At 37.5% G+C, this 10,570-nt stretch overlaps 1 long non-coding RNA gene across 1 annotated transcript in view; it reads right to left on the reverse strand.

The window, feature by feature from the left end:
* LOC128641286 (uncharacterized) overlaps window positions 1-8,374 on the reverse strand; it is a 91,394-nt gene extending 83,020 nt beyond the window's left edge. The window contains exon 1 of the long non-coding RNA XR_008399467.1: window positions 8,029-8,374. This is a non-coding gene — a long non-coding RNA (uncharacterized LOC128641286). The remainder of the gene's footprint in view (window positions 1-8,028) is intronic.
* Window positions 8,375-10,570: the final 2,196 nt, after the last annotated feature.

The raw sequence follows: 10,570 nt of genomic DNA on the forward strand, positions 1-10,570 counted from the left end.
GCTGAGTGAAGACGACTGAAGGTAGGATGATCTTCAGGGGATTAGTGTTAGGTTTTTGTAAGGGGGGTTTGGGTTAGATTAGGGGTATGTGGGTGGTGGGTTTTAATGTTGGGGGGGGGGTTGTATTTTTATTTTACAGGCAAAAGAGCTGAACTTTTTGGGGCATGCCCCCACAAATGGCCCTTTTAAGGGCTGGTAAGGTAAAAGAGCTTTGAAATTTATGTAATTTAGAATAGGGTAGGGATTTTTTTTATTTTGGGGGGGTTTGTTATTTTATTAGGGGGCTTAGATTAGGTGTAAGTAGCTTAAAATTGTTGTAATATTTTTAACATGTTTGTAACTTAATTTTTTATTTTTTGTAACTTAGCTTTTTTTATTTTTTGTACTTTAGTTAGTTTATGTAATTGTATTTCATTGTAGTTCTTTGTAGGTAGTTTATTTAGTTAATTTAATGATAGTGTAGTATTAGGTTTAATTGTAACTTAAGTTAGGATTTATTTTACAGGTAATTTTGTATTTCTTTTAGCTAGGTAGTTATTAAATAGTTAATAACTATTTAATAACTATTCTAACTAGCTAAAATAAATACAAAGTTACCTGTAAAATAAATATAAATCCTAAGATAGCTATAATATAATTATTAATTACATTGTAGCTATCTTAGGGTTTATTTTACAGGTAAGTATTTATTTTTAAATAGGAATAATTTATTAAAGTATAGTGTAGTGTTAGGTGTAATTGTAACTTAGGTTAGGATTTATTTCACAAGTACATTTCTCTTTATTTTAGCTAGGTAAGCTATTAAATAGTTAATAACTATTTAATAGCTATTGTACATGGTTAAAATAAATTGAAAGGTACCTGTAAAATAAAAATAAATCCTAAGATAGCTAGAATATAATTATTATTTATATTGTAGCTATATTAGGGTTTATTTTAAAGGTAAGTATTTAGTTTTAAATATGATTCATTTAGTTAATAAGAGTTAATTTATTTAGATTTATTTAATTAATATTTAAGTTAGGGGGCGTTAGGGTTAGGGTTAGGTTTAGGGGTTAATAATTTTATTACAGTGGCGGCGGCGTAGTGGGGGGCAGGATAGGGGTTAATAAATTTATTATAGGTGGCGACGGTGTAGGGGGGGCAGATTAGGGGTTAATAAATGTATTATAGGTGGCGACGGTGTAGGGGGGGCAGGATAGGGGTTAATACATTTAATATAGGTTGCGGCGGGTTCAGGGAGCGGCGGTTTAGGGGTTAATACATTTATTATAGTTGCGGTGGGCTCCGGGAGCGGCGGTTTAGGGGTTAATATGTATAGAGTAGCTTGCGGTGGGCTCCGGGAGCGGCGGTTTAGGGGGTAATAACTTTATTTAGTTGCGGCGGTGTAGGGGGGGTCAGATTAGTGGTGTTTAGACTCGGGGTACATGTTAGGGTGTTAGGTGTAGACAGCTCCCATAGAAATCAATGGGATGTCTGTCAGCAGCGAACTTGTACTTTCGCTATGGTCAGACTCCCATTGATTCCTATGGGATCCGCCGCCTCCAGGCTGGCGCTTTGAAAACCAGGTACGCTGGGCCGTAAAAGTGCCGAGCGTACCTGCTAGTTTTTTGATAGCTAGCAAAAGTAGTGAGAATGTGCCGCACTTGTGTGCGGAACATCTGGAGTGACGTAAGAATCGATCTGTGTCGGACTGAGTCCGGCGGATCGAAGCTTACGTCACAAAATTCTACTTTTGCCGGTCTCGAGCCTTTGATAACTAAGGCGTATCAGCCTCGCCACAAATACGCTGCGGAATACGCAGCGTATTTGAGGTTGACGGCTTGATAACTAGGCCCCCAAGAGTCCATGAGCTAGTGACGTATGGGATAATGACTACCCAAGATGTGGATCTTCCACGCAAGAGTCACTAGAGAGGGAGGGATAAAATAAAGACAGCCAATTCCGCTGAAAATAATCCACACCCAAAATAAAGTTTAAATCTTATAATGAAAAAAACTGAAATTATAAGCAGAAGAATCAAACTGAAACAGCTGCCTGAAGTACTTTTCTACCAAAAACTGCTTCAGAAGAAGAAAACACATCAAAATGGTAGAATTTAGTAAAAGTATGCAAAGAAGACCAAGTTGCTGCTTTGCAAATCTGATCAACCGAAGCTTCATTCCTAAACGCCCAGGAAGTAGAAACTGACCTAGTAGAATGAGCTGTAATCCTTTGAGGCAGAGTTTTACCCGACTCGACATAAGCATGAAGAATCAAAGACTTTAACCAAGACGCCAAAGAAATGGCAGCGGCCTTCTGACCTTTACTAGAACCGGAAAAGATAACAAATAGACTAGAAGTCTTTCGGAAATTTTTAGTAGCTTCAACATAATATTTCAAAGCTCTAACTACATCCAAAGAATGCAACGATCTTTCCTTAGAATTCTTAGGATTAGGACACAATGAAGGAACCACAATTTCTCTACTAATGTTGTTAGAATTCACAACCTTAGGTACAAATTTAAAAGAAGTTCGCAACACCGCCTTATCCTGATGAAAAATCAGAAAAGGAGACTCACAAGAAAGAGCAGATAAATCAGAAACTCTTCTAGCAGAAGAGATGGCCAAAACAACACATTCCAAGAAAGTAATTTAATGTCCAGCGAATGCATAGGTTCAAACGGAGGAGCTTGAAGAGCCCCCAGAACCAAATTCAAACTCCAAGGAGGAGAAATTGACTTAATAACAGGTTTTATACGAACCAAAGCTTGTACAAAACAATGAATATCAGGAAGACTAGCAATCTTTCTGTGAAAAAGAACAGAAAGAGCAGAGATTTGTCCTTTCAAGGAACTTGCAGACAAACCTTTATCCAAACCATCCTGAAGAAACTGTAAAATTCTAGGAATTCTAAAAGAATGCCAAGAGAAAAAAAAGATGAGAAAAACACCAAGAAATGTAAATCTTCCAGACTTGATAATATATCTTCCTAGATACAGATTTACAAGCCTGTAACATAGTATTAATCAGAGAGTCAGAGAAACCTCTATGACTGAGAATCAAGCGTTCAATCTCCATACCTTCAAATTTAAGGATTTGAGATCCTGATGGAAAAAAGGGCCTTGTGAAAGAAGGTCTGGTCTTAACGGAAGAGTCCACGGTTGGCAAGTGGCCATCTGGACAAGATCTGCATACCAAAACCTGTGAGGCCATGCTGGAGCCACCAGCAGAACAAACGAGCACTCCTTTAGAATCTTGGAAATTGCTCTTGGAAGAAGAACTAGAGGCGGAAAGATATAGGCAGGATGATACTTCCAAGGAAGTGACAATGCATCCACTGCCTCCGCCTGAGGATCCCTGGATCTGGACAGATACCTGGGAAGTTTCTTGTTTAGATGATAAGCCATCAGATCTATTTCTGGAAGTCCCCACATTTGAATAATCTGAAGAAATACCTCTGGGTGAAGAGACCATTCGCCCAGATGTAACGTTTGGTGACTAAGATAATCCGCATCCCAATTGTCTATACCTGGGATATGAACCGCAGAAATTAGACAGGAGCTGGATTCCGCCCATACCAGAATTCGAGATACTTCTTTCATAGCCAGAGGACTGTAAGTCCCTCCTTGATGATTGACATATGCCACAGTTATGACATTGTCCGTCTGAAAACAAATGAACGACTCTCTCTTTAGAAGAGGCCATGACTGAAGAGCTCTTAAAATTGCACGGAGTTCCAAAATATTGATTGGTAATCTCACCTCCTGAGATTCCCAAACCTCTTGTGCTGTCAGAGACCCCCAAACAGCTCCCCAACCTGTCAGACTTGCATCTGTTGAAATCACAGTCCAGGTTGGAAGAACAAAAGAAGCCCCTTGAACTACACGATGGTGGTCTGTCCACCACGTCAGAGAGTGTCGTACAATCGGTTTTAAAGATATTAATTGAGATATCTTTGTATAATCCCTGCACCACTGGTTCAGCATACAGAGCTGAAGAGGTTGCATGTGAAAACGAGCAAAGGGGACCGCGTCCAATGCAGCAGTCATAAGACCTAGAATTTCCATGCATAAGGCTACCGAAGGGAAAGATTGAGACTGAAGGTTTCGACAAGCTGAAACCAATTTCAGACGTCTCTTGTCCGTCAGAGACAGAGTCAAGGACACTGAATCTATCAGGAAACCTAAAAAGATTACCCTTGTCTGAGGAATCAACAAACTTTTTGGTAAATTGATCCTCCAACCATGTTCTAGAAGAAACAACACTCATAAAAGACTGGAAAGGTTATTTCTAGTGAAAATGAGCAAAGGGAATTGAATCCAATGCTGTGGCCATAAGACCTAAACTTCTATGCATATATAGCAAATGAAGGAAATAATAGAGACTAAAGGTACCGACAGACGGAACCCAATAGAATTATCCCTTGTCTGATAGAGACAAAGACAGTGACACAAACTATCTGGAAACCTAAAAAAGGTGACCCTTGTGTGAGGAATCAAGAGCTTTCGAAAAAAAGATCCTCTAACTATGTCCTGAAGGGCAAGTGAATCATATGAGATTCCGCATCCTCAGAAAATAATCTGAATGAAAACAGAAAAATTAAAATATGCATTTATTGTATCTAATGAAAACAAATAATGCTATCAATGACCATAAAAAGGCAAAATAGTTTGAATAAAACTCCAAACCCGGTTCCTAAAAAAGGAACTGGAAGAAATACCCCAGAAGATTCCAAGTCTGAGCAGCGCTTGAACCCCATGGGTGCCCAGCCATGCTTCAACAGTACCCAAAATATATAGGACAGAAACACACTAAAAGAAAGTGTTAGCCTTACTGGAATAAAATCAAAGAAATTTGGACAAAATAGAACCAAATAAATTTCAAAGAAGTCTTAACCTGCCCTTTACCAGCCAAGCTGGAATACGGGACGTACATCGCAATATTAGGGAGCTGATTTCGAACCCCAATTATAAACATGTTACTTGGGAAAGAACTCAGGAATTTGTTCCTTAATAAGAACAACCAAACTAGTATAAGCTTAAAGTTTAAGTCTTAGAACTCAATCTTGAAGCCCAGAGTAACAGTTAAGAATTGAATCCAATTATAAAACAAATAATTGATTATCTTAGAACAAAAGAAATATGGATTTTTTTTTTTAAATCACAAAATTCTTCTAGCTAAAATAGCTAAAGACATAGATTAACCCTCATTTGCGAAAATATTCAATAAAATGAAGACACAAATGAAATTATTAGCATGATAGACCAGTTAAAGGAACAGTCAATACAGTGGACTTGCATAATCAATAAATGCAAAACAACAAGACAAATGCAACAGAACCTAGTCTAGTAAATGCTGTCCCTTAAGAATGCTAAAATAAATCATAATCTGATACTTGATCTTAAAGTAAACAGAACAAAAATGAAGCAATTGCAACATCCAAATAAATCACAGGACCAAGAAAAGTACCTGAAACTAAATAATTTTCCATAAATAAGATACAACCATCTAAAGGAAAATAAATACTATTTTGCTATAGAAACAATAGCATAATTAGTAGGAGTAGAGATAGCCCCAATAAATTGGAGAACCCTCCAAATTGAATTTAACTGCTGGCAAAGAATATAGTTTAAAACCTTAGAAGAAGGAATAAAAGAAAATTCTCAGCCTATTCCATTCCCTAGTATGAAGAATTGGAAAGAAAACTTCTGAAAACACAGAAGAATAAATAAGCAGAAATAGTGTCAGCTAGTCTTAAAGAACTAGTTACCTTAATATCCAAAATAATCAACACCTTTTCAACAAAGAACAAATGTATTTTAATAAAGAAATAATAAAAAAGTAGATTTGTTAGTGTCAATATCTGATGAAGAAAATTCTGAAAGAGAAAAAACATCATCAGAGAAGGATAAAAACAGTATGTTGTTGGTCATTTGAAACTTCAATAATTAAAAAAGAAGTGAAAGAGACCTAAAAATTTTATTAGAAGGCACGAAGTCAGACAAAGCCTTTAAAATAGAATCAGAAAATTATTTCTTATAAATCTTTTAAATATCTCTTGTACATAAGATGTAAGAATGGCAATAAAGCATAAATACTAATGGATTCTGCATGTAAAAGTATATCATAATAACTTATTACAAACCATAGCTAAAGATAAACATTTATAACATTTAAAATAAATGAACTTAGCTTTGGTAGAACTGAACTCAGTTAAGCGTTTTTCCAGAAGTAGCTTTTGATCCAGGGTCAATCTGAGACATCTTGCAATATGTAATAGAAAAAACAACATATAAAGCAAAATTTATCAAATTCCTCAAATGACAGTTTCAGGAATGGGAAAAAAATGCCAATGAACAAGCTTCTAGCAACCAGAAGCAATAAACAATGAGACTTAAATAATGTGGAGACAATAATGACGCCCATATTTTTTAGCGCCAAAAAAGACGCCCACATTATTTGGCGCCTAAATGCTTTTAGCGCCAAAAATGACGCCACATCCGGTAACGCTGACACTTTTGGCGCAAAAACGTCAAAAATGACGCAACTTCCGGTGACAAGTACGACGCCAAAAAAGTCCGCGCCAAGAATGACGCAATAAAATGAAGCATTTTCAGCCCCCGCGAGCCTAACAGCCCACAGAGAAAAAAGTCAAATTTTAAGGTAAGAAAAAAATTGATTATTCAAATGCATTATCCCAAATAATGAAACTGACTGTCTGAAATAAGGAATATTGAACATCCTGAATCAAGGCAAATAAATGTTTAAACACAAATATTTAGAACTTTATATAAAAGCGCCTAACCATAGCTTAGAGTGTCACAGAAAATAAGACTTACTTACCCCAGGACACTCATCTACATGTAGTAGAAAGCCAAACCAGTACTGAAACGAGAATCAGTAGAGGTAATGGTATATATATAAGAGTATATCGTCGATCTGAAAAGAGAGGTAAGAGATGAATCTCTACGACCGATAACAGAGAACCTATGAAATAGACCCCGTAGAAGGAGATCATTGAATTCAAATAGGCAATACTCTCTTCACATCCCTCTGACATTCACTGCACGCTGAGAGGAAAACCGGGCTCCAACCTGCTGCGGAGCACATATCAACGTAGAATCTAGCACAAACTTACTTCACCACCTCCACGGGAGGCAAAGTTTGTAAAACTGATTTGTGGGTGTGGTGAGGGGTGTATTTATAGGCATTTTGAGGTTTGGGAAACTTTGCCCCTCCTGGTAGGAATGTATATCCCATACGTCACTAGCTCATGGACTCTTGCTAATTACATGAAAGAAATATCCTTATTCTCTTTTATCATTCTGCTGAGTTTTTATTTATTTTTATTTATTTTTTTTGAAAGTTTTATTGAGTGATATTCAGACAATACAAATTATTAATTACAGTCATCAAGGTCGATATCACAATATCGTAGCATCAAACTGACAAGATAAAGTAAGTAGAAAACTGTCAGAGTCCTAGTCTGGTATCTAAAATCACAGACAAGAACCAATCAGGATTTAGGACCACAATATGCTGAGATCAATTTATAGGTTTTTAAGTGTAGCAGAAAGATACTGAATACTGCATAGAGCTACTAGGGAAAGCAGCAGTATACGTGTATCACCAAGCTGTGAATTTCTGTTAAAGGATTTTGGGCTACTTAACCCTATGGCTGCCACCTGTGCTGTAACTAAGCACTAAATAATTGCAGGAGGGAAAAATATTGCCAGTTAATCCCTGTATGCAAAGTATGCAAGTTTAAGTATTGTGAAAAAACAGTAAATATGCATATGGATCCAATAAAGAGAAAATGAACGAATCATAGTACAGGCCTGAATAAACAAACTATATAGAACACAAGCTGGTTGCCCAGTTAAGCTATAATTATATAGACAGGTAACAGTAGTATCAGAGCAGACTGTTATCATGGTATGCAAGAGGAGCAGGTAAGCGTTGCTGAATAACAGACTTAAGCCTAAGATTATACTTGGATAGATAAAAGTCAATGCAGCATATCAGGGTATGGTAGTTGAAACTTACATGCGGCGTGAATGAGCAGAGCCGGTTTAGATGCAGCGCTGGAATCCTGTGGTGTAAGCAGCAGGCGGATGACGTCACCGCTCCGGCAGAGAGGGCGCCCAGCTTGTGTGTTAACAGCTGAAGTGAGAGAGAGGAGCTGCGGCCCGAGCTGACAGGAGAGAGGTGTGCAGTTTGGAAGCACAGTAGAGGAGGCACTTCGGTAAGCGAGTAGGTGATTAGCAGGAAAGGGACTCGGTGGCAAGCAGCTAGGAGGATTAGGCAGGTTCCTAGGTGTGGATTTCAAGAGAACAGCACTTGGTAGAGAACAGCGTTCACAGAGTGCTTGAGGCTAGGTACATAGAGGCTGTAATGCTTCAATACTAAGCAAAGCAGAGAGGGCCTAGGTCTGCTATAAATAGGGTGGAGTTAAGTGATAGAGTAAATCCTTAAAGGCACAGTTGAAGACGTGGGAGAAATGTAGAATGAGATAGAAGTCCTGACAAAAACAAAAACATAAGGAATTAAACAAAGAAAAAACAAAAAAGAGAGAAATGGTCAATAACAGAATAAGGCATCAATCATATAGAATATCAGTAAATAAAAAATCTAAGTGGTGTGGTCTTTTCACTACAAGCTCCATGTGGATAGTTTAGTTGTTATTAAAAAACTGGTTAACTTTTGAATTAGCTAACAGACAGCTTAGTCCGTTCCCTATGCGTGTGGTTTGCGTTACATGACAAGGAGTACTCTTCCCATAGAAAGGAAATAGATAAGTAATCATCAAGTCTTTTAGAGACAACAAAGTGGTATTTTTCTAGTAGTATTGTGGAAGTGACTGCTTCTCTCCATTTTTCTACTGTGGGGGGATTGGAATTCTTCCAGTTTAGAGGAATCAACCTTTTTGCACTATTAACCATTAGGTATAATAGTTGTAGTCTAAATTTGCAGTGTACCTTCGGGAATTTGTTAAATAGAATCACAACTGGGTCCAACGGGAGAGTAGTTCCTATGGCTTTTTTAATTTCATTAACAATAGTAACCCAAAATGAGGACATGAGGGGGCAGTTCCACCATACGTGAATAAATGTACCTATACCTCCACACCTTCTCCAGCATTCCAGTGTTGTGTTTTTAAATATTGTGGATAGTCTAGACGGGGTAAGGTACCAGCGACACAGAAGTTTGATATTCATCTCCTGCGTTTGTATTGACGAAGAGAATCTGTTTATATTATGGAAAATATGCTTCCAGTCTTCATGTGTAGGGGGCCCCTGTAGTTCAATATCCCATCTATTTATATAAGACGGCAGCCTCTCAGAGTGGGATTGCATTAGTAGTTTATATGTTAAGGATAGAGTGACTTTTTTAAAGAAATTTGTATGACAGAGTGTTTCAAACGGTGTAAGGGGCCTAAGTATATTACTTTTCCCTACATGGTTGTTAATATAGTGTGTAATCTGATGGTATCTAAACCAGTGACAGAACATCCCACCGAAGCAGTCCGACAGGTCTGCCTTAGGTCTAACTTTCTTGTTTTGCAGTACATCGTAGCATTTGGGTATATTCTGCTGAGTTTTTATTTTAACGTAAATAACCCCATAAAAGAAAAAAGAAAGGAAAAAAAAAGAAGAAGAAAGGGGGTCCCCCTCCCTTTACTTCGCCCATTTAGAAAACTATTGTGATTCCAGATCGGGGGCAGCCATAGTAGACTCCTATATCTTATTTATTACCAGACACCCAGAAGTACTAATTCAGAATTTCTAAAAGGGAAGATCATGTCATCTATCTCAGTCTGCGTCAGGGATTTAATAAATACTGACCATTTGCCAAAAAATTGTTTAACATTAGATTCCTTGTCTAAATTGGTGTCCCTTTGCTCTAGCAAGCATTGTTTTTTTAAGCAGTTTTTAATCTCTGGTATAGATGGTATTGTTCTTAGTTCCAGTTTTTAAGAATGAGATACCTGGTTGCGAGTATGGACAAAAAAAAGACTTTATCATTTAGATGTTGTGGGTTGTAGTCCTTAATACCAAATATGATCTGTAGTTGCGTTAAACTTGGAATAGGGATTTTTAACGTTTTGCTAAGCCAGTATTCCAACTTCCCCCATAGACGCCTTATTTTTGGGCATTCCCAAATCATATGTATTAAGTCGACTGCAGGGAGCCAGCATTTTGGGAATTTATTGAAACTTGAGTTATAGATTTTACTACCTTTTTTAGGAGTGAAGTATGCATTATGTATAAGTTTGACATGCATCTCCCGCCAGGTGGCTGATAATGTGACCTGGGCGACTTTCTGGATTGATAGTTGAATTAGTTTAGTGTCAATATTAGAGTGAGGTATCAACTGGTTCCACAGTGCAGAGTTCTTATCTAGTTCCAGCTCTCTTTTACTAAAATGAATCAACTTATAACACAAAGAGATAGACCTGTGTCCATTTTTAAAGAGTATGAGCCAGTTTTCCAGTTTACCCAGAGTCCAATTCCAGCCTCTTTCCTTCAAAGGTTCTGTGGCAAAATGCCTACTTTGCAGATATGCAAAAAAATCCTTATTATTTATT

This window comes from Bombina bombina, chromosome 10 (genome assembly GCF_027579735.1).
Source record: "Bombina bombina isolate aBomBom1 chromosome 10, aBomBom1.pri, whole genome shotgun sequence".
NCBI classification, from domain to species: domain Eukaryota; kingdom Metazoa; phylum Chordata; class Amphibia; order Anura; family Bombinatoridae; genus Bombina; species Bombina bombina.